The following is a 25,988-nucleotide window of genomic DNA, read 5'->3' on the forward strand; positions in this document are numbered from 1 at the left end:
TGAAATATTATTATTTTAAAAATAATCACTTTCTCTTTTAATACTCTGGTAAAAAATTTTTTTTTTCTAGTTATTCAAAGCTAGGTTTTTAGCATCATTACTCCAGTATTTTTTGATATGCTGATTTGCTTATCCAAAAATATGTATTATCATATTTTTTGTTATTATTATTAACTAAGTTTTTTTGCAGGATTGTGTCATAAACTGAATGTCTGAATGTCATAAAATGAAAATCTTTTATTTGAAACAAAACACAAGTTTAATGGAGTTTTGCTAAAAACATTGTTTTAATATTAAAAATAATAAGAATAATGTAAATACATTCAGCAAATAAATAGTTAATGATCCCAAAAACATTTAATAGTAGGCTATAATAATGGGCCATAATAAATTTAATAATAATAATAATAATAATAATAATAATAATAATAATAATAATAATAATAATAATATTATTATTATTATTATTATTATTATTATTATTATTAAACAAGTAAATACATACTGCAAATAAGTAAATGAGTAAAAAATTTAATAAATTCTGCAACTAGATGATTAAATGGCCCCAAAAACATTTCATAGTAGGCTTTAACAACAACATCATCAACAACAACAAAAACAATAATGAAGAAGAAGTGTAATAATAATAATAATAATGATAATAATAATAATATTAAAGTAAATACATACTGCAAATAAATAAATACTGGCCCCAAAACATTTAATAGTAGGCTATAATGATAGTCAATAATAATAATAATAATAATAATTATTATTATTATTATTATTATTATTATACATGAGTTAATGCATATTGCAATTATTTATTCACTTAATTATTTAAATACTGCAACTAGATGAATAAATGGCCCCAAACACATTTAATAGCGGGCTATAACAAAACTACTACTACTACTACTACTACTACTACTACTAATAATAATAATAATAATAATAATAATATTAATAACAAATAAGTAAATACGTACTGCAAATAAATAGATAAATTAATTAATAAATAAATACTGGTTTCACAACATTTAATCGTAGGCTATAGTAATAGTCCATAATAATAATAATAATAATAATAATAATAATAATAATAATAATAATAATTGAGTAAATACATACTGAAAATAAACAAGCAAACAAATAAATTAATATATACATAAATAATGTCCCCAAAATCATTTATATATTAGCTCAATTTAGGTTAACTTGGCAGGTTAGGGTAATTAGGCAAGTTATTGTATAACGGTGGATTGTTCTGTAGATGGTTAGAAAAAAAAAATTGCTTAAAGGGGCTAATAATTTTGACCCTAAAATGGTTCACAAAAAATTAAAAACTGCTTTTATTCTAGCTGAAATAAAACAATGACTTTCTCTAGAAGAAAAATTATCAGATATACTGTGAAAATTTCCTTGCTCTGTTAAACATCAAAAGCTATATTCGCAACTAAACAAGATATTGATTTATTTTATATGTTACTACATTTTTCCTACTATAATTTGGACATTAAATAAATGCAGCACTGCTACCAAAAAAAAAATAAACATCCTGGAAATGTTTACAGAAGGTTTATGATTTTTTTAAATTGTTGGCAGAATTCATGACTAGCATAGCCTTTTTGGTCTCCAAGCATCAGCCTAGAAATGCAGAATATACTTCCAGACTTTTATTTTTTCCTCATGGATGCATGCTTTATTTTTTGTTTATTCGAACTGGAATTACATCTGTAGCGTCATTTAAATTCGCAGAGAAGCCCCAAGTGAGTATTTCCCCTTCACAAAGACGTTCTTAATTGATCAAAAACAAGTATTATTGCTTCTGAGCCGCGGCAGCTCAAATAAATTATGCCACAGCAACAGAAATCCAATACGTAATAGGCTTAGTAAGGCAAGCCGCGTCGCTTATATAGCTCTGATAAACGATGCACTCTTTCCAAAACTTGCCCTTTATTGTGGCGCATATACACATTTGGAGGCTGTGAAGATCAAACAAGGCATTGTTTGTAATAGTTTATTATTATTATTATTATTTTTTGCACATTCCTCTGAGACCATGGACGTTTTAGTATATGCGTCTTTGTAGTAAATGCATTTGAGAAATTATGCAGGCCCTGATTATACAGCTATTAGCCCGCCTGTTATTTTTCTTTTTCAAATATTTTCCAAATGATGTTTACCAGACCAAGGATTTTTTCACAGTATTTCCAATAATATTTTTTTCTTCTGGAGAAAGTCTTATTTGTTTAATTTCAGCTAGATAAATTGATAAAGCAGTTTAAATAAAATATTATTAGTCCATTAAGCAATATTTTAATTTAATTGTCTACAGAACAAGCCATCATCATCTCTATTTTCTCTCTTTTTGGAGTATTTTTCATCCTCTCATTGATGTTTAGAGTTAAAAGGGATTAATAATTGACATTTTTATACTTCCTAATTTTGTGTTTTCCATATTATAATGTTTTGTTTTCAAGAATATAAACATTTCAGTAGCTTATGTGATGTGTGCATTGTATTGTAAGCTTCATAAGGAAACTTTTTCTAAAGTACTTTTACTGCGCTTTACCATAATTTTTCAAACTTAACAGTATAGATCCAAAGTTGGCCCACGGGCCCTACCTTTAATTTGGCCCACCATCCCATCTGAGAAGAGAGTGAGATGGATGGAGACGGGAATGCCTTTAACACAGCGATCGTTATTTCTAATTTGACGTAATCTTCTTTTTTTTGTTAGATTTATGGTTGAGCTACAAACTGAAATGAAATCTGTAAATTAAATGTTGTAAATAATGCAGATTTTAAAAAAAAATAATTACACATTAGCTATGTTTCCATACAAAAATCCAAATTGCATTTAAGACATGCAAATAAAGCTGTGTTTCCATCTAATGAGTCAAAGCGAACAAAATCGTCACTTCCTGATGAACTGCTGCCAAATATCAACAGTTGTCAAAACAAAATTGCTGTGGTAGGAGAAGCTGCATGATTATTTCTTTTTTAATAAATGACTTGCGCCTCAGAACGCAATTCTGACACTGAATGCACGGTGGCGTTTAAAGATGTGAGACGCTGAGCACAGACGCTCTTGATTTTGGAGGTCATTAATAATATAATAACACTAATGCTGAAATGGTTAAGGCATTTAGAATAAACAAACCAACATTTCAGAGGTTTTACAACGTGTTCAGCCTGCTGGTTTCTCCATTCACACACATTTTTATCATCACATGATCTCTTATAACAAATCACATGACCTTTTTTTTAAATGCACATACTGGAATTTGTTCGAGTGTTTCCGACGTAGTTTATGCGCATCTTTTCTTATCGAATAAAACCTACTCAGTTATGCGCATATGTATTTCTTGCATATTTTCAAAATGTATGCACATCTTGGCGTTTCCATCAACCGTTTTTTTATGCTCGTATGCTAAATGAGCATTAAAATAGGTGGATGGAAATATAGCTAATGTCACTCGAAAGACTACTCGACTATGCAGAAGACATTGGTGAGCAAATCAAGGCCAAAACCACTGTAACTCCATTTTGTTATAAATTAGATTGCTTTGTATTCACTGTAATAAGTCCATTATAAAATGTTAAAGAATTATGCTGTATTAATTAATATAAAGTGATGTTTTTTTAGCTATTTTTAAATAGCTATATATACCTTCGGCCCACTAGCCTCAATCCAGCTTGGCTCTTCATAAGAAAAAAGTTTGGGCAACCTGGTGTAGATGAAATTCTGTATGAAAATTATCGATCAGAGCAGCAGATTGTTATTTCATCATATATTGTGCCTCACTTCATTTTGTTTGCTATAATGAACAATTTTTTCAAGCAAAGTTCTTAAAAGTTACAGCAGCCTAAAAGAAAACTTATATATGGAGGTTAGGGGCTATGAGCCCAACTATAGCAAATACTTTTTACTTAAGTCTATGTGGTCCACATATGTTTTAAGATAACTGGGCCACATTTGCCATACCTTCTCTGGCTCACTGTAGGCTCAAATCCACATTAGCTATACAGTAGCTTACTGTGTCGAATATTCGCCAAAAGTGTGAGCCACTTTAGGTTTACACTCAGATTACCCTTAAATGACTATGCCACTATTTTTCCAACTGTGGCCCACATTTGTCCTCGTGATTTGAGCCAAATTTATCATTTTTCACATGGGCCGCATTGGGCTCACATTCAGATTACAATTTGCCATAAGTGGCAAATATATATATATATATATATATATATATATATATATATATATATATATATATATATATATATATATATATATATATATATATTTTTTTTTTTTTTTTTTTTTCGTTTGCGTCTTTGAAGCATAAAAAAGACTCCCATACATCAGACTTTCCTGATGTGGGTTTTCCTAATAGTAAGCTGACCATTTTCCAATGCAAGCTGAATGTCCTTCAAGCACAGGGCGTCTTCAGTTTGTTCTGCCATGGTAAAGCCCGCTCTGAGGACCGTTATGCAGATGATTGCCACACAGTCTGTGCTTAAAAAAAAGGATTAGCAGAAAGCAGTGGTCATGTGTTCAATATGTGTAAAGGCTCCTACACACTGGGATGCTTTTCGTTGGCCTTTATCGTCAGCATTTTACGAGACGTTTTTCCGTATTCAAACCTAAGCACTTTTCACTGGCGTCAAGCAGAAGAGTATGCAAAATCACTCTTTGACGTTAGATGGCGCTACACAACTTTAAGCTTCTGACACCCGCTTATAACACAGAAGAAGAGGAGGAGAGGAAGTTCACACGCTTGTTGTTAAAGTAACTGGTGACTCAAACAAGCATAGATGGTTCAAGTAGCAGCTCCAGCTATAGCAATGAAGAAATTATTATTGTTCACAGAGCAATAATCAGCTCCATGTTCAAATCGCCTCTGGGCATCTTCTTCAATGTGCGCTCGCATTAACAGTTTTGCGCTTGAGCGCAAGTGCTGTTTACTGTAACTTCAGCAGCTCCATGCACGTGAACAAAAGTTCCGATCTGATTGGTGGAGAAGGTTTTGATGCGGCGCATCAAAACAAAAAATTGAGCATGAGGTGTTTTTTTTTTTTTTTTTTTTTTTTTTGGACACTTTTGCGCCTGTCGTTTTGCACGTAGTTGTGCATGATCACATTGACGCCCTTTTTTTAGTCACGAGGCGTTAAACGTTGACGGAAAACGCGAGCAAAAACGTCTCAGTGTGCACGGGCCTTAACAGACATGTAATCACAGGCTGTATTGGTGCTCAATAAGAATGAGGAAATCACATGTTGGGTTGTTAGGTTAGGATTGTATTCTGAGAAGGCTCTTATTTTTCTAGCCTTGCCCTTGGGGTGTCGATCAGAACACAGGAGTGGATCAGGCAGTTAAGGTCAATCAAACTGATTTATTGAACACTGGAGAGGTGTGTGTATAGGCGTGTGTGTGGTTCTACAATGAAATCGAAATAATAAAATAATCAGTATAACATAATTAGACATCTAGATCACAAATAACATTCACCATATATAATCACAGTACAATATTATGATATATGCATCAAGTACAACGCTTCATCGAGCCGAGCAGTAAACGTGATGTAATGGTTTCACTTTCGCTATGCAATACAATCAGCATGTCAAAACCGAAAGTGTCAAAACTGGCAATAAGCCCAGAAAAAATTACTTCTTAAAACACTTGTCATGAGTAAATCCCATTGTAATAGCATGAGGACATAAACAGGCATGTATAGAACATAATTTACATATAACTAGCGATCTTATGATCATAAACTCGTGCGAGAGCACGTGAATGCGCTGAACGCGCTGGATGAGCTTAACCCCGTCATTTCTGAATGTCCCGCTAATAGCGTATAAACGCCAAATCACTCGATCATTAGATACTGAAATGAGAATGACTGTCCTTTAGATCAGAATGTGTACTCACAGTTCGTTATAGACACACACAATAACACACAAAGGCACATAGGATGAGGCCATTCCCCATAGCTGCATAGCTCTGCTTTTTGCTGCGTCATGAGGATTATAGACAGGTATGTCAAGTCCCGCCTCTCTAACATCACAGATATGCTGTTCTGAAATAACGTTGGGACTCGGGAATGCTTTATTGTTAGACCGCCTGCTCCCGTTCAAATTACACCAGAGTTACTATCGCATTTTATTCAGTAGTTTATTCCCACACCGCAAGAAATCTGGTCTGAATTCAGCCATAATACAGACTTCTAATGCACACCATCGTTGTAGAATGATTTGCCTAAATAAGCTAATTAACCGAGTTAGGCCTTTGAATGTCACTTTAAGCTGAATACTAGTGTCTTGAAAAATATCTAGTCAAATAGTTATAGGGAGAGGTTTATCAATTATTAAGAGATGTGTTGAATTTTTACCACAGTACTGTATTTCTCAAATTCTTCAGGCAATTGTTCTTTCTTATCTAGATTGCTGTCCAATGGTATGGTCGAGTGCATCAAGTAAAGACTTAGATAAATTACAGTTAGTCCAGAATAGAGCGGCACGACTCATTTTACACTGCAATAGAAGAGTTAATATTATGAAAATGCATAAAACTTTAGGTTGGTTATTGGTGAAGGATAGGGTAATTGTTTCTCTGCTGTGTTTTATAAGAAATATTTCTGTGTTAAAAGTTCCAAGTGTATTGTACGGTCAACTTTTGTATAGTAATGTTAGTCATCATTTTAACACCAGGCATGCATTAAAAGGAAATTTTTTGCTTCCCATTTCAAAAACTAATGCAAAGCAACGTACCGTGATGTATAGAGGAATGAAAATATGGAATGAATTGCCATCAGACATTACATGCTTTGTAACAAGTAAAAGGAGGTTTAAAAAATCATTTAAAAAATATTTAATGGAACAATATTAAGTGGATTGTTGATTTGGATGTTATGTATGAATTTTGTATTTTAATGTTTTTATTAGTCTTTGTTGTTGTGTATTAATGTAATTTTGTGTTATGTTCGATGGACCCCAGGAAGAATAGCCACTACCTTGGTAGTGGCTAATAGGGATCCTGATAAATAAATAAATATTATGTACTGTCATCATGGCAAAGATAAAATAAATCAGTTATTAGAAATGAGTTATTTAAGCTATTATGATTAGAAACGTGTTGCAAAAAAATATTTGTTAAACAGAAATTGGAGGAGAAAATATACATGGAGGCTAATAATTCTAACTGTATATGCGCAGGCGCCGCTTGATGGATTGGTAAGGAACGAAGGCACGGGGGCTCTGGGATTACTGTCACACTGACTAAAGAGGATTTATTTATCACATTCACAAAAAGCCTCTTCTAATAGCTCATCATGGGGTGTATTTAGAACTATTAGTACAACCACCCTCGGCTTCTGATACACTACCTGCCAGTGCGCATAACGGCAGATCAGCCAGCTCTGTCAGCCCGCGCTTTCTCTCTAGTTTTACGTCTCTTTTTCCTCACCATTCACTTCACGCTTTGACACTTTAGGTATGGCGCAAAGCCACTAAATAGATTTTCACCTTTTTATTCCTCTTTGAAAGCGCTCCAGCGAACAAAAGCACAATGCCAGCGCCATCACCACGCCAACATACTGGCATTAGATGCCCTCGCTGTCCATTAAAGGGGCGCATGCTTCAAAAGCCAGGAAATTATTGAAATGGAGCATATTCTGCCTTTGTTGGGGTTTATTTTTCACCCCTAGAAGCCCACTTATAATATTAGTCAAGGTTTCTTGCACCCACGAAACAGTCGTGATGTCGTTTTTATCGGCTATTTTTCATTCTCTCAATGAGAAATAGAATTAAAAGGGATTATCAATTAATATTTAGACTTTTTGGTATGTTTTTTCAAGTTTTTTTTTTCTCAAGGTAGCTAATGGGATGTGTGCATTGTGTTGTGAATCTTCTGATAACTATGCATGTGTATTGATTAAACAACAACAAAAAAACTAATTTAGTTGCCTTTGCTAAAGGTCTCATTTTCCTGTGAACTGTCACTTTTTCTTTGAGAAGTGATGGGGTGTATTATCAGTATCAACAAATCTTTTTGAAAAATACATTAAACTAAGCACATGAATTCATTTATTCATTTTCTTTTCGGCTTAGTCCCTTTATTAATCAGGGGTCGCAACAGCAGAAGGAACCGCCAACTTATCCAGCATCTGTTTTACGCAGCGGATGCCATTCCAGCCGCAACCCATCATTGGGAAACACCCATACACTCTCATTGATTCACACACAAACACACTACGGACATTTTAGCTTATTCAATTCACCTATAGCACATGTCTTTAGAAACCCGGGTATGTGTTTATTTTTGTACACATTTACATACGTAAATAGAAGGATGAGCTTAAAGTTCTGTGGATTTCTGCACGTGCAGATTCCTTGTGTGCCTAGCTATATCAAAGACTCCAGAATACACAAGACATGTCACTAGTATTGTCTTGAATGAGGAAAAAGTTTAGTGGGGGGTTCACACCAGACGCGGCTTGCGCAAATACATTGCACTATTCATGCATAAATAGATGCATGAATATTTTGAGTTTACTCGCTTCATTCGTGGATCAAAATCGCCTCATTCGGGCATTATATTCACTTCACAATAGACACGGATTCATATCGTGAGCGGGCATCTGTCTGACTGATGAGTTTAGTTTCTTTGCTAAATGGCTAACATGGATTTTATTGAGAGAGTAGCTGTGCTTTATGTGCTTTAGGAAGGCGGAAAAACAGTGTAGATTCGTTCGGCGCCGTATATAAGTTAGATCCTAGATCCTTTCAGAGGTGCACCCAGCTCTGTGAGCTTATCAACTCTTTCAGAAACTAAACCTGGATGATGGTAGTTTTCAATACTTCTGACTCAGCCAAGCTCAGTTTCATGAGCTGGTGTCCACTGTTGACAGGAGGATTTGCCCTCGTGACACCAACAACAAGCGATACGTCATAATCACACCCAGAGCAAGCTCCTGATTGGTTAACGAGGCGTGATTGTCCACTAAAGTTAAGGTGTCCGCTAACTCGACCGTTAGTGTTTTAAGTGTGTCAAATGCTCAATTTCCAGCAGTTCATTTGCACAAGTTATGCCATTCATGCCACATCTTGTGACGTAATTCGCACAAAAGAGGTCTATTTGTATCTTTGCATTGACTTACCATGTAAATCACTAGTGCTTGACACTTCATTTTCATCTACGTATACGTGCATAAGTATGGTGAAAAAACCTGGTACTTTGTTATGAACCCTCTTAGGTCAACAGACCTACAAAAACCTAACGAATGCTTGCTTCACACACATGAGAAATATATCCACATAAAGCTTGAAATCTGTACTTTTAAATTAAGCCAATTAAACTTGAAATGAAATGTTTTTAGGATTTGTAATCCGTTTGAAATACAGTTTTTGTGTGATTCGAACATTTAGAAACAAAACTTGAGACTGTTGTTGTTCAATTTCATTTCAGTGATTCCAAATATATTTCTTAAAGCTTGAGAAACTATTTTGGAGACTTTGAGGTTTCCCCATTCACCCAAGAGATGTTTCAGAGATGGCCACTGAGTGAAATGACTTTCCTTAAGCTCCCATGACATTAAAATAAAGTTTTTTTAGATTTTAGTATCAGTTTTGTTGGTTTTTAGGATATCTTTACGCCAGTGCCTGCCAAAACGGTGACAAATTTAGCATTTACAAGATTTAAACTCTATATAAGCATACAAAGTTGGCAATTTGTTACTTCCGTCTAAATGGATCAACAGTTTTATTCATGCCACCTCATACTTCAGTTTCTCATCAAATCTTCTGACCAATCAAATGCTCTCTAGACATGCTCCGCCTCCTTCAAGACAATTCTTATTTGATGTGCTTGAGCTCGACCACTCTTACTGGCAGAGCTGATAATACAAAACACTATTGGCTGTTTTTTAAAAGTGGGAGGAGCTATTATATGCCCCGCCCTCTCCATGTTTCGGTTGAGATTACGTCAAACATCGTAAAAATGCAGATTTTGAAGCACTTCACGTCACCTCTAAAAGGCCTTTGGTTATACACTCCTACCTTTGATTTACTCTTCCAGAATTCTGTGACATTCCAAATTCCATTTTTAATTCTACAGTTCCATCCACATCCTGTAAGAATACTACATGAAGCTTTGATTACGTGTTATCATTTAATTGTGCTTGATTTCAAATATAAAAATGTAATTGTAAGCTTGGGAAACCATTTCGGAGACTTTGAGGTTTCCTCATTCAAGCGGAAGAGATGTTTCAAAGATGGCCGCAGAGTGAAATGACTTTCCTCAAAGGTTCAGTGAAGTTGGCAGTTGTTCACTTCCGTCTAAATGGATCAACGGTTTTATTCATGCCACCTTCACCACGATCTTCTGACCAATCAAATGCTCTCTAGACATGCTCCGCCCCCTTTAAGACACTTCTCATTTGATGCGCTCGAGCTTGACCACTCTGACTGGCAGAGCTGTGATAATGCAAAACACTATTGTCTGTTTTTTAAAAGGGGAGGAGCTATTCTATGCCCCGCCCTCTCGTCATGTTTTAGTTGAGATTAAGTCAAACATCGTAAAATATGCACATTTCAAAGCACTTCACGAGACCTTTAAAAGGACTTTGGTTATACACATCTACCTTCGATTTACTCCTCCAGAATTCCGTGACGTTCCACATTTGAATTACATGTTTGATTCTGCAATTCCATCCACGTCTTGTTGGAATCCTATATGAAGCTTTAATTAAGTGTTATCATGTAATTGTGTTTGAGTCTTAAGTGATGGTGTAAAAGCGCTGTCTGCTTTACTCTCTGTGAGCTGTGTGTATGTACGTGAGCTTGATGAGTCTGCGGGTGAATTCCAGCAGGGTTATTTAGTTTAAGTGCTGTTTGATCCGGGAACGGCGGGCAGACTGAAATTGAGATAAATGGCTGTGTGGAGAGGAGCGGCCACCTCTCTTCCCAGCACGGGGCCGCTGAGGGGCCAAGGGTCTGCCGTACACCTGTCTGTCCACATTACACACACACACACACACACACACACACACACACACCGGCTCTCCTCCACTTAGAGACCTGCAGCGCTATATAAACAGAAAGACACCCAACAAGATTGAGTTGTTTACATGCATATACATTCTTGACTTTAAATGTATATTTTATGAAAATATATAATATAATTTGCTTATAATTAATATAATTTTGGTCAGGCAAAATGTTTTTTTTTTCCTATGTATGAGCTACTTCAACACCTGATTGCATTCAGTTGGCACGGCGCATTGTAGTCTCTGGTAAAACGTCAGACAGTGTTAAAGTGTGTGAACGGCAGAGATTTAGATGCATTGGCTCGGTTTGTGAAGTCCTCTAATCATCTGAAGCAACTCTTTCATGGCCAGGAGGGATTCACTGCTTTTGTAGAATAAGGAATGTTTGTGTTCTCGAAGAGTAGCAGCTGTTTTGCTGGAATACTGTGGTGCAATTTAGAGTAAAACTGGACAGACTTTGCTTGCATTTGATCTGGAATTGATTGTATAGTGAAAAGGGAGCAGATATAAAGTCAGCAGTTTTGTAGTAACATTGCTTTATAAAAAATAAAATTGTAAGTATATATTTTTCATGAAAAAAAAAATTTATTCATTTATTTTCTTTCAGCTTAGTACCTTATTTATCAGGGGTTGCCACAGCGGAATGAACTGCCAACTATTCTGGCATAGGTTTTACACAGGAAACTCCACACAGGAATGTCAACTGGCCCAGCTCGAACCAGTGACCTTCTTACTGTGAGGCGACAGTGCTAACCACTGAACCAGCGTGCCGCCAAATATTATAATATAAAGTTCTAAATATAATTTAATTTAATTTAATACATTTTCATCTGTAAGTTTTTTTTTTTCTGTTTTTAAGTGTTTTTGTTAATATTGCTTCATAAAATGTACTATAAAATAGAAATCTAGAATTCAAAAATGTTACAGTATTTTATTAAAATTATTATAAAATGACAAATTAAACAATTAAATTTATAAATCAAATGTTTTCATCATGTAAAATTACAGAATTTAGTATCTTTGTTAATATTGCTGTATAAAAGTATCTTATTGATAGCATTATGAAAAATAGAAATCCAAACAAGCTATAAATAATGTAATAATAAAAAAAACTTTTATTTTTAAAAGTATTACTTTTTTTTTCAAAATGTTTATAAATTATTTTATTAAAAATGTATTTAAACTAAATGGAAATTAAATTAAATTGTCATGATAAATAAAATAAAATTAAATATTAATTTAATTTAAGTAAACTTAGCATTGAATTATAAAAAAACATAAAATCAATTTTTTTACTATACAATATTATTTTATGTATATTGTATTTTAATAAAAGTATGTTAAATAGACATCTAAATTAAATTAAATTGAAGGTTAATCCCATTTAAAAATTATAAAAAACAAACATTTAAATAAAATCTAAATTAAGTATTAATAAAATAAATAAAACAAAAATAGTTTAAATTAAATAAAATTTTAATCACATTTTAAACATAGTTTAAGTTTTAAAAAGTATATTTTTCAAATGTTTATACAGTATCTTATTAAAGTATTTAAAAAAATATTTAAATAATGTAAATTAAATGATAATAAAATTTAAATAAATTGTGTTAATAAAATTAAATGTTCCTTATGTAAAATTTCACAACTTAAACAATTTTTGTATAGCTCTTTTAGGTCAACTTGCATTTTGAAGGTCAAAGCTGTAAGTTTTTATTATTTATTTTATTATTATTATTATATATATTTTTTGCATATTATTATGATTATGATTTTTTGAAAGCAAAACTAGAGCTTTATGGCATTTAGTTCCATCTGTTAGCTGTGAGTTGATCTGTATGCTAATATTCTCTATTTGTGAATTGTGAGAGATGAGAGATTCTTAAACAGATGGCTCTTCTAATGCATCTGACATTAAATTAATTGAGTTTTTCTTAGCTTTTTCTTCATGTAATGCTTTTAACCTTCCCTAAATAATCATCCTCTCCTCTTCTCATTATGTGTATGTTTTTTTAAACTTTAAATCTGTCAGGAATATGGTGTATGACACATTTTTAGAGTTGTATTGATGTTGAAATTGTGTTATATGGCAGTTATATATAAGATTGACCAAATCAGAATAATAAACTGAATTATAAAAGATCCACGGTGAAGTGAGTCAGGACTAAAATCAGATGCAGGTTGGTATAAATACATGTTCAGCTGTGTTTTAGGACACAATTAAAGGCAGTGCATGTGAATGAGCCTCCATTAACAGTCTTCACACACGGCTCTTTAATGGCTTTCTGGCGGTGACACAGAATCTGCTAATAACTGAGCTAAATGAGGCTGTTTATCACCAAAAATCTAAAAGTTGCTTCAAATATGACACTTCAGTTTTGATTGCACAAGTCAAGAAAAAAAAAAAAGTCCTGGTCTGATAAAGCTGTAGTTGTTTACTGAGTGACATTTGATGGATGAAACAGGTCAGAGCGGCGTCCTGCGCACATCAGCCTTTGTTTCTGTGGAGGAAATTGCTTTGTTGCGTCATATTTGGGTCATCAACATATAAAATCATGTGTATAATATAGTGCTGTCAAAAGATTAATGACATTTATGCATTTGAGAAATGTTTGTCCGACATTCACGGAGCTGTGATGCCGGTGTCTAGCCGGAGAAAGTAAATCCATATAATGGCGAGAATGACGATTTCTGCTTCTTCCTGTTTTATGGTGGTCGTCAACAATTTTTTGGTGCGTTACTGCCACCTCTGGTAAAACTTGCTTGATGGAAAGATGTTATTTCTGAAGGAGGATTCCTCATAAACATATCACGAGAAGTACATGTTATGATACAATAACTTAATTTCTGATGCTGTGCTCAAAAAATAAAAAAATACTTTAATATATATATATATATGAGCAATATCACACGAGTAGCAGTGTAATATGGCTGTATATCGGCACTGGTGGGAGGCGTGTGTTGGCATGAGGCCGCAGGCCGAGTGCCTTAGTGCCCCCACCAGTGCCGATATACAGCCATATCACACTGCTACTCGTGTGATATTGCGTTTATACAACTGTTTGATGGCATAATTGTGTATATAAAAACAAAATCAAACATGGAGAAAACCCTTGTGTTTGAGGAACTACTTTCTTCCGGATTCAAATCATAAGCTGATAGTTAAACAGTTGAGCGTTGTATGGCTGTATGTGGGCCGAGTAATACACAAAGGGTAAAGAGGCTGTAGGAGTTCTGATATTACAGAATATTCCACGGCTATCAGCCAATCAGATTTGAGAACCAGACAGAACTGTTGTGTGTGTATATATATGTATATATTGTAATGAAGTTTATGGCCCTTTGGCCAACGGGAAGTAGGACGCGGAGAACCGACTAAGTATTAAAATATTTATTAATAACAGGGGCGGCAGTTCCTCATGGAGACTGCTGTCTAAACCAAAACAAACGGAAGGCAGCTCCTCACGGAGACTGCCTTCAAACTGAAAACAAAAGCAAAACAATATGTCCTGGCCCGGTCCTCTCTCGGCCTCCTCTGCCATTGTTCCTCCTTTTATAGTCCAGAGCTCCTTCCATGGGATTCGAGACCGGTTCGCGCCACAGGTGTATCCACTTACACGGCGGCCTGATTCCGTTCCCACGGCTCTCAGCCCCGCCCCCTCGCCACACACATATATATATATATATATATATATATATATATATATATATATATATATATATATATATATATATATATATATATATATATATACATACACATTCATTAAAATAAAATAAAAAAAGAAAACATCATTCATTAAAATAAATTAATATTAAATAATCTAAAAATGTGTGGAATGGAAAGTTTTCATTCCACTTTTTTACCATCACTGATGTTTGCGGTGGTGCTTGGGTTATTGTTTGATGATGGCGATTAAAGCATGTGATTGTTAAACATTATTGTAAGCTTATTGCTGTACGAGGTTCCACCACATCATAGAAAGACTTTTGTGAACGCCCCTAGAGTTAAACAGGTGAGTTTTGTCACTATATTCTAGGGATGTCCAGATCCAATCACATGATCTGAAATCGAGTCCAATAACGCAGTGTTAGACTCAATCAGAATAGGACGTTATCTCCTCATCAGGACTCATATATATCTATATATACAGTATGTTTTCTCATTATTTTTTAGCAAATACATAGTTATGCGGTGACACTGAGTTGGTTGGTTAAATGCTGGCAGAGTAGAACACGGAAGCTTGACAACATGACAACATTGACAAAGCAAACTGTGAGATAATTAAACTTGAGATTGCCTGTTGGTAATTTTAAGTTGAGTTTGTTATTATATTAGATTTTTTTTATATTTACTCTTGCACTTAAATCCAAAAGTGAAGAGTTTGTTATTTTTTACTTGATTGTTCAAGCTAGCTCACAGAAGTGTTCTGTGTGTTAACAAAGTTTTTAAATGTTAAAATAAGTTAAATAATAAAAAATAATGAACATCCTGGTTAACATCTGTTTCTTTGCTCTTCTTTTTTATGTATTATAGAAGTATCAGATCGGGTTTCAGTATCGGTAGATACTCAAAATCAATTGACTCGCACCTTGAGGGCAAAACAACCTGATCGGGACATCCCTACTATTTTATACCGCTGTGGAATATTGTGCCTGCTGCAGCCATGGTACTGCAGCAAAGTCCCTTGATTATTACGCCAGAATGAGAGTATAGCCAGCCATATCCGCCTAGAAAATAGTAGTTTTTCTATTTACTTTAAAATTATTTGACATAACTACAGAATGGTCAAGCTTTAAATCGAAACATTATTAAAACTCTTTGCTCATTTTGGAGCGAGATGCTAATGGTCTAATCCGATTCAATGATTTATGCTAAGCTAAGCTAAAAGTGCTCTTGCCAGACCTGGAGATCGACTGAATGGATAAAAAAAAAAAATTCAAGAATTTTTAACTCTAAGGGGACGAAAATGAGCCTTTTTCAAAAAAAAAAAAAAAAAAAAAAAGTGGAGTATTTCTTTAAAGGTTGTTAAAATAAGCATTTTTAAAGACATCTATCACACTTTACAAAAGGTTTCATTAGTTAATGTTAGTTAAGGTATTTTCTAACATGATTTATTTTCATTATCTAAAGTTAATGAGCATGAATAAATACTGTAATAAATGCAATGTCCATTGCTTGTCCATGTCAGTAAATGCATTAACCAAAACAACCTTATTGTAAAGTGTTAGCAAACTACTTTATCCCACTAGCGACAGATCCTCCTGTTGTGTTGAATTCCCCTGTTCTAACAGTTAAACTCTGGTGTACTTTAAAAAGAAAACAAGTAAATCCTGTCATTTTGGGGCTTGCTTTCAATCCTGACCGGCAGCAGAAAGTTGCTGTTGTACGGGACATGAATGAAGCCATCCATTAGAGAGAGAGAGAGAGAGAGAGAGAGAGAGAAAGAGAGAAAGAGAGAGTCATTCGTTGGTTAATATAATGTGTGGCAGGTGGTCTGCTGTGCCTGAGGAAGATCTGTAGGGCATGACAGCTCAGAAAAAGGCATAAATCCTCTCTCTTATCTCCAGCCACATTTAGTTGCCATGGGGATTTTATTTATGCAGGTGGAAACTTCCATACTTCAGGTGAGATGCAAACATTTGAGCCGCCGCTGTTGTGTCACTGCGTTTCATGCCTAAATACATGACAGAAAGATGTCTGAGCTCTGAAGACCAGTCTGCTGTAGTCACATTGTGTCTGGAAAGTGGATCTAACACGCTCAGTTTGGAGGATTTGTGTGGTGATATAACATCTTCTATAGGATTGTATTTCAAAATATGGGTCGCACATCTGGTTTTGGCGGGAGTTTCATTCAAAATAACTGAAACTAAATAACTGAGCACTTTTAGCTTAGCTTAGCATAGATCATCGAATCAGATTAGACCATTAGCATCTTGCAAAAAAAAACTTCCAGTAAGTGATTTATTTATTTATTTATTTACTTACTTACTTATTTATTTATCTATCTATTTTTTAATGTAATTATTTTTATTTTTATTTTTAATTTTTTACATTTTTCAAATTTTAATATTTTTTTTACATTTTTATTTATTTATCTATTTTAAATTTTTTTCTAATTGTTATTTTTAAATTTTTTTTGTATTTTTTATTTAATTTTTTTATTTTATAATTTAATTTATTATTATTATTTTTTTTTTATTTATTTAAACCTTTTTTTCTTTGTTTGAAGAACATTTAAAAAAAAAGTTAAATAACCATGTCCCCGCTAAATAGAAATGTGTGGAATGGAAAGGTTTCACAATGTTAAATAAACACTCCATTTAAAAAGGCTTTGTTTACTACTTACCTAGAGTTAAACAGTTGAGTTTTGGGACTATTTTCAGGCACTGTGTAATATTATTGCACTGCTGCAGTCAATGTATGGGTGAAAAGTTTAGCTTAGACCATATTAGACTATTAGCATCTCACTAAAAAAGGACCTTCCTGTTAGCAATTGTTTTGTTTTTTTTCTTCTTTGTATGGAGAAGATTTTAAAAATGTAAATAATCTCTGATGTTATGTAAACAATCCACTTTTTTGTAAATAGGCTCATTTTACAACTTCCCTGGAGTTAAACAGTTGAATTTTGGCACTATTTTCCGGCACTGTGTAATATTATTTTGCTGCGGTCATGGTGCGGCAGCAAAGTTTAGCTTTGCTTAGCATTGATCATTGAATCAGATTAGAGTATTAGCATCTCACTAAAAAAAGTGCCTTCCAGTCAGCAATTCTTAAACCCATTTTTTTCTTTGTGTAGAGAACATTTAAAAAATGTAAATAACCTTTTCTCCACTTGACGTATGTAGAATGGAAAAGTTTTACTGATGTAAAATCAACATATAATGAAAAAAAAGCTCAGTTTTGCTTGCTTAGAGTTAAACGGTTGAGTTTGGACTTATTTCAGGTACTGTGTAATAATATTGCGCTGCTGCAGTCATGGTATGGCAGCAAAACTTAGTTTAGCATAGATTATTAAGTCGGATTAATCCATTAGCATCTCACTCAAAAAAAGGACCTCTCAGTTAAAATGTTTTTTTACATATTTTTTTATTTCTTTCTTTGTGTGGAGAACATTTGCAAAATTTAAATAACCTTTTCACCACTAAACAGAAATGTGTGGAATGGAAAGATGTCACTGATGTTAAATGAATACTTATTATTATTATTATTATTATTATTATTATTATTATTATTATTAATATTATTATTATTTATTTTTAATAGGCTCAGTCTGCTACTTCTCCAGAGGAAACATTTGGGTTTTAGGACTATTTTCAGGCACTGTGTAATATTATTTTGCTGCTGCAGTGATGCTTTAGCTTAGCTTAGCATATATTATTGAATTGGAGTAGATCATTAGCATCTTGTCCAAAAAAAGGCCTTCCAGTCAGCATTTTTTTTCTTTATGTGGAGAACATTTACAAAAAAATGTAAACAACCTTTTCCCCACTTAACAGAAATGTGTGGAATAGAAAAGATGTCACTGATGTGTTGCCCTGTTTGCAGTAGTATGCAAAAAAGCCTAATTTTTCTCACAGGTGTGAGTGTGTTCTGTAAATGCACAGAATCCGACTCGCTCTTCATCTGGACAGATCCTGCTGTTTAGTCCTCGTTGTGCCGCCGCTGTGCTGTTAACCACATCGAGGGCTGGTTGAGGGCTTTACAGGCAGCTTTATAACCCTCGCAGCTGTGTAGCCGACTCAGTCACTTAACCCCTGTCTGAGGAGGTGGCGTTAGCATTAGCCAAATGGACGCTGCACAATAACAGCGTGGTGCTAACAGCGCTCTTATGCGCTGTCCTAACGTGCTAATGGGCCTGAATATGGATCACATTAGCTGGAAATGTCAGCAACTTTAAGACAGGTTGTTAAGGACATTTGTATTGATTTGTGATGGCTGTGTTTATTACATTAGCCAGGCGCAATGGAGTTCAGGTCACTCCTACAGTGAAGTTTGCAGAATCTTTTTTGTCTGCGGGGTTTCATTTATAGGTACAGATCATGAGAGAGACGATAGGGTGTAAGTGGGGGAATGATCTTTTGGAGAACTTCCCAGAAAAAAACTGACAACTAACTAAATAATAAATTAATAAACTTGTCAGTTACTAACGCTGTACTTTTTATTTTTTTTTTTATTTTTTTATAGTTTTCAGTATTTTGTGATCCTTTTTTTTCTTTATGCTTTTAAATTGCATTATGGAACTTTTCCAACAACTTCTGATGTTAGAAAAAAAGAAGTTTTACTGACATTTTTAATAGTTTGAAGGGATAATTTCTAAGTTGGTGTTGTAAATTACAAAAGTAAAAACATGCCAGCGCTTTTTCTGTTATTTTATGAATTTATGTCTATATAACCATTAGGCACAGGACGTCAACATGACATCAGATTGCCGTTGTACCCCAACGACGTGGGGATGTTTTTTGTTTTTTTTTGTTTGTTTTTTCGGAAATAACCGATGTCAGTGTCCAACACAAACCTAATATCAACCAAATACCAATGTCTAATGATGTTACAGCTTGATGTTGTGTGGAGGTTACCATTATGACATCTGTCAGACGTTGGATTTTGGTTGCTGTACGTGACGAATAAATGTCAGTATTTGATGTCAATATGACGTTGGTTTAAGATGTTGGCTCAAGTTGGATTTTGGTCACTTTGTAACACAACGTAAAATGAACCAAACATAAACGTCATTTGAAAGCGTTATTGGACATCAAAATATCTTTGTCCTTAGACATTGATATTACGGTCAACTGACGTTTCGACCTAAATCTAACCTAATATTAACATCTTATGATGTTGTGTGCCTGCTGGGTATATTATTTCTTATAGAGTATATTGTTTTAAACTAAAAAAAAATGTCAATAAAAGTCATTTTCTTTTATTAGAGCAGAGATCAAGGTCCCATAAACGTAAATAAATGGAAAACCCCTGTTAACCACAACAAATAAAAACTATTAATTAACTACATTTTGTTTTAATTTCATTGTAAAAAAAAAATTAAAGTATAACTTTTTAGACTCTTTAAAACCATTTAAATATGAATCTCTAACATGAAGAGAACACACAACTAACACAACACAACCAGGCTCCAGCCTCTTAGGTGGTACTTGTTTAAATTTGGGATATTTTAACTTGTTTAATCCAAATTTTTGAGGGAGTTTAGAAACAGTGCGTTCTGATATGGAGAATAACTCCCTCTAGAGGGACTTTGTGCTTTACAGTACTAGAAATTACCACAAAAAATTTAAGGAAATTGTAATATTATTCGAAAATATACAGCATGAGCAGAAATTACCATATATTAAATTTTATTCTCCCTCTAGTTTACTTCATGGTATTGCCTAATCATTTTAAAATATCTCAATACATATTAAAAATGGGCGGCATGGTGGCTCAGTGGTTGGCACTGTCGCCTCACAGCAAGAAGGTTGCTGGTTCGAGTCCTGGCTATGCCAGTTGGCATTTCTGTGTGGAGTTTGCATGTTTCCCCCGTGTTGGTGTGGGTTTCCTCTGTGTGCTCCGGTTTCCCCCACAGACCAAACACATATACTAGGTGAATTGGTGATTTAATATTGACCGTCGTGTGTGTGTGTGTGAGAATGTTAGAGTGTATGAGTGTTTCCCAGTACTGGGCTGCGGCTGGAAGGCCATTCACTGTATAAAATATATGCTGGAATAGTTGGCGGTTAATTCCACTGTGGCGATCTCTGATGAATCTAAGCTGAAGGAAAATTAATGAATATACAAAATGATGGAGACTTTAAAATGTACAGTATTGCGACGAGAGTCACGTGAAATGGATTAGAATCTGTGATGATGTGTGGTAGGGCGGTAGGCTTGTGTGCTCCAATGTGTTGTTTTTCTTGTATTAACTCTATTTTTAAGTGAGGAGTTTGAGGGCAGGTGGTGTTGAAATGATGTGCTCTTGTTCGGAGTGATACGTTTTGAACATTGCATGAGCGAACTTGCAGTATATATTACTTTGTTGCGAGTTTTCCTTTTTGATGTTTTTTTTTTCTTCTTCTTTTTCTGACCTACTTTTCTATTTTTTTCCACCCAGATTCTCCATTTTTTAAAGGTGCCTAGCATTCAATAATTTAACTGCTTTCTTTTTCATTTTTTTTCATCTACCTGTTTCTTTGTCTCTGCGCATGTGTAAATAATGAATGTTATAGATTTCCCGAAGAGAGGAGGGCGGTGGAGGAGTTGCAGGAGGTGGACGGAGCGTTGCTTGCTTTCTCTCTGTGTATTTGAACAGCAGGAACCTTGACCTTGTCTGCACTCTGTCTACCTGGCTCTCCGCTATCTCCTTGGGATCCCGGTGACAGCTTTTTGAAGCGCAGCTTAGCGTCTAATGCAGATGTTGCACCGAAATGTTGAAAAGGTTTTGATGGCACCCCTGCCCTCCTCACGCGACTTGATATCACGGTCCAATGGCATGTCAAACAGGCATCATTAGGGATGATAGCATCTTTTAAAGAGATAGTTCACCCCAGAAATGTAAATTTACTTATTATTTATTCTCCCTCAAGTTGTTTCAAATGGCTCTGTTTACACTTCCAGTTAAATGTGGTCCAATTCCAATTTTTTTGCTCATATGTGACACAAATTCACGAAAAAAACACATGCATTCAGATATTCAGAGATCGGTTTCAGGCCTCCTTCATATGTGGAAATAAATCAGATACAAATTGAATGTGACTATCATGTAAACAATACAAATTTATTGAGGCATTCCGTTTTGTACATTAACCTTGCAACAATGTGATACGTCTCCTCGGTTTAATGACGTAGAAGGAAGAGCGTGTGTGAAGACGCTGAAGCGGTAAACTCCACAACTTGCCACAATTTGCTCTCATCAGACCTGAGATCTCTCTCGTACCCACAAATTCCTCTGAATGGTGGAGGACACCATATGAAGACTTCAGATGCAAAATTCTCTAAATGCCATCTCAAATCTTCTCCTAAAATGATCATTTTTGTCAGCCTCCTATGTTTATGTTCAGTTATTTCACTTTAAAGGCAATGTAAATAACTTATTCGTCACTATAAAAGTAAAACTACTGAGCCAACACACAGGAGTCGAAGAAAAAGGCTAAATTTCGAAGAAAATATCAGATGGCTTTTAGAGGTTTTTGCATCTAAACTCTTCAAATATAAACCATAGGCGCATGATTCGATGACGGCCCTTTCCCTCCGCCACAAAATCATTTTAAAGTTGAGCAAACTTTGTATATTTCGCTCTTCCATTATGGCTAGTGTGGCGCAAATGCTAGAACCAGGGCCGGAGTGGGACTCTTTTTCAGCCCTGGAGTTTCAAGCCTCAGACCAGCCCACCTCAGTTCACCACTGACTATATTAAAATAAGGTTATTTCCAATTCAGTTTTTAATTACACTATCACGTCTTCTTTTGAGAAAACAGCTCTTTTAGAACTTCAAATGTTCAACAACCCTAACAGTATTATGTCCTAACAATAAAAATGAAAAAAAAAAAAAAATTACTACTCAGACAAGGACCGAACCCAGGTTGGCCGCGTCATAATCTAACGTACTAACCACTGTACCACAACAGCTGTACGTTTAATAGTGACTTATCTAGTTATATCATCATTAACCTGCATCCTGCTCACGAGGCTACGAGAAAATAGATAAAAAGAGCAGAGCTGCGGTAAAATAATGAATAAGAAGGCTGTGGTCAAGTAAATAATTAAATTATTTTTAAAAAGTGTGACTGCTGAGAGCAACCGATTCTGGAACTAGGGACACCGGCCCTCGCGGCCAAAAAACGGACCGGCCCACCGGGAATTCTCCCGGTCCTCCCGATTAGCCAATCCGGGCCTGGCTAGAACCCACCTTTACACATGTGCAACGGCGTAAATTGTAAAGCAAGTGTATGAATCAGATAATGGTCACAATTTAAATAACATGTAAACAAACATCAAAACAATAAGATACAGTTTAGGCAACAAAATGGAATTGGGCATCAAGACCTGAGTGTAAACGGCGTACAGCCACGCACAACTCTCACCACTACGGTGTGAGATGTTTTCAACCCGGTGCGTCTGGAAGTTATGGGCATATATATTTTTTATTACATTGGAAATAACGAACTTGTGTGCAGAAAAGACGTGATATGTGAACTGCCTGCTGCTATATTTACTCTAGTGTGCGTTAGTATTAGCCTCGGTGTATAAGCTCGGAACTTTAGCGCAAAGGTGGCGTATCTTTGTTTAGTTGCAGCAGTTTCATTCTGTGCAACAGAAATGCGACGTTGGGAAGCCTTTACCATTAAGGATCCAAATGTTTTGGCTGCTCGCACCACTCGCCTAATGTCAGGTGACTCACACTCTGTGCAGCCTTTAATTGCAGCTTGTGCTTTATTGAGCAGACGCACGTCACTTCATAACTATCACGGTTTTCGACTGAACTGAATTTATTTTTGATGTCTTGGTCACACCATTTGGAGGGCTAGAACAAATTGCCTCCAACTGAATGGCCGGCAATTGAATTAGTTACAGGTTTCCAGCATTCTTCAAAATATCTTCTTTTATGTTCAACAGAAGAAATAAAGATTTGAAACAAGTAAAAGATGAGGAAACGATGACAGAATTGACATATTTTTGGGTGAGCTATCCCTTTAAGTCTCCAAGACGGGAGGCCCGGTGAGAGATTTCTGAATTTTAAAAACGCAGTCTTTCCTTGTTGTTATGTTAGATTTATAAGCCGCATTTTTCACTTATTGCTTAAATTCTGCATATCAAAGCACAGCATTGCATAAAGCGATGCATTCATTAAAATAGAAGCGCTTGTTGTTGGAATAGGCCTCTCTTTTTTTGTCACGCTCTGCACATTTGGTCAGAATTCACAGTAGTGCTGCAACACAAATTTGACTTTTTTTCATTTTTTTGGGCTTTGCCTTTAGATTTCTGTGAAGCAGAAATCAATTGGTTCCACCGTGCATATTTGGGAGTTGGAACAGAGAGCGTGTGGTTAGGTAGAAACGCGCCTCATCTGAGACAGAAACACTTATCAGGACGAGCAGAGTCTCAGGACCCGCTGTGCTCAAAACTCCCTCCTGAGCCAGATTTCTGTGGACAAACAAACACCGCAAAAAACCTGCAACAAGGATTTCATCTTTAGCCTGTTTTATTCTTGCTATGTGAACTTAGCAGGGGCTGTAAACACAAAGCAACCCGGTGCATGTTTAACTTGACAGGAGCTGCTTTTGTGTGCTCGATATGTGATTGTACCTGAACCGATTTTGTGGCCTTTGGACTTGTCAAGGGACAATATACCTGGGAATTTTTTGTACTGCGTTTAAGATGAACTGCGTGGCATTTCTATGCTAAAACAAAGAAGTAAAGTTGATTTTTAGGCATCAGTTGGTCCGGGTTGTTTGTTTTCATCATTTTAGCCACTTGTTAGTTGATCAGACTTGGTCAGCTTGTTTACTAGCTCAGGTGTGTTTAAGATCTTTAAGATACTTAAATATAGTAATAATTGTATCGGTATTAATGTTTTAAGCATTTTGGTTAGAATACATGTAAAACACACAATTTCTCATTAACTTGCTCCAAAATAAAATCTTTTATTTACTTATTTTTTGTTGTAACAATCCATGTAGATGTACATGTAGATTTGATCATACTGTAGGTTACTTAGCATTTTCCTTGGCATACAGTCACACAGATGTTGTAAACCTGTAAGTGCACTCCTTACATGTCTGTTAGCCTTTAACATTGTATAGCACTCTTAGCATTTAGCTTAGCATAAATGTCAAGTTACCAAATTTAGGTAAGAATATTGAGTGTGTAATACATAAAACACATAGTTTCTTATACATTTTAATGAAAAAGTTTTTGTAAATGTAAGTGGTGTCATTACACATCGAGTAGCCTTTAAGTTTGAATAGCACACTTAGCATTTAGCATACTGTATGTGTCAGGTTACACAGTTTCTATTAAATTTAGTTCAAAACATTGAGTGTATAGTATATAAACCCCAGTATGAAAACTTTGAATGTAAAGTTTTAAGCCTTAAGTCAAGTCATAAAATGTTCTTTAATTTCGCATAACACACGAAAGCATTTAGCTTTGAATACATGTCAAGTTACCCAGTTTTTTTACACATTTAGTTCAAAACATTGAGTTGATAATACATAAAACAATTTCCTCTACATTTGAATGACACAGTTTTTTTATGTGGTGTCATCCCTGCTAAAAAATAACAGCTTAAACCAACCTAAACTGGTTAGCTGATTTTAGCTGGTTGACCAGCCTGGTTTTAGAGGGGGTTTGGCCATGTTTAAGCTGGTTTCCAGCCATTTCCAGCATGGTCTTAGCTGAGATCAAACCAAATCACTTTTATTGTAACATTATCAGCAGCACGTGTGCTATGATGAGTGAAAAGCTTAGGTACTGGCTCCAGACAGTACAAAATACAGACAGTGCAAATAAAATGACAGTGCTAATACAGCGACAGTGCAAAATACAACAGCATACTCCCAAAAAAAAAACCAATAAAAAAAAAAACAAGACAATGTAAAATTGACAGCGATATGTACAATGAATAGGTGTACCCATAGTGTTCAAGTATAAATTGGTTAAAGTGCAGTTCATGCTACATATTGATGGCGTGCAGTGAGGGGTTGAGAAGAGTCTGTTTGGGGTGTGTTAAGTGTTCATCAGCCTGATAGTCTGAGGGAAGAAGCTTTCCTTCAGTCGGCTGGTGTGTGATCGGATGCTGCGAAACCGTCTGCCTGAGGGTAGCAGAGAGAAAAGTCTATGGTTTGGGTGGCTGGAGTCGCTGATGATTCTCTTGGCGTTCCTCATGCACCACCTGGTGTAGATAACCTGGAGGGAGGGAAACTCACCTCCAACTACGCGTCCAG

General features: G+C 35.1%; 1 protein-coding gene across 10 annotated transcripts in view; it reads left to right on the plus strand.

Annotated features, from left to right (window-relative positions):
* The window catches only part of npas3 (neuronal PAS domain protein 3), a 608,964-nt gene that overhangs the window by 147,947 nt on the left and 435,029 nt on the right, over window positions 1–25,988 (plus strand). The window lies entirely within an intron of this gene.

The sequence above is a fragment of the Danio rerio genome, chromosome 17 (genome assembly GCF_049306965.1).
Source record: "Danio rerio strain Tuebingen ecotype United States chromosome 17, GRCz12tu, whole genome shotgun sequence".
Taxonomy (NCBI): Eukaryota; Metazoa; Chordata; class Actinopteri; order Cypriniformes; family Danionidae; genus Danio; species Danio rerio.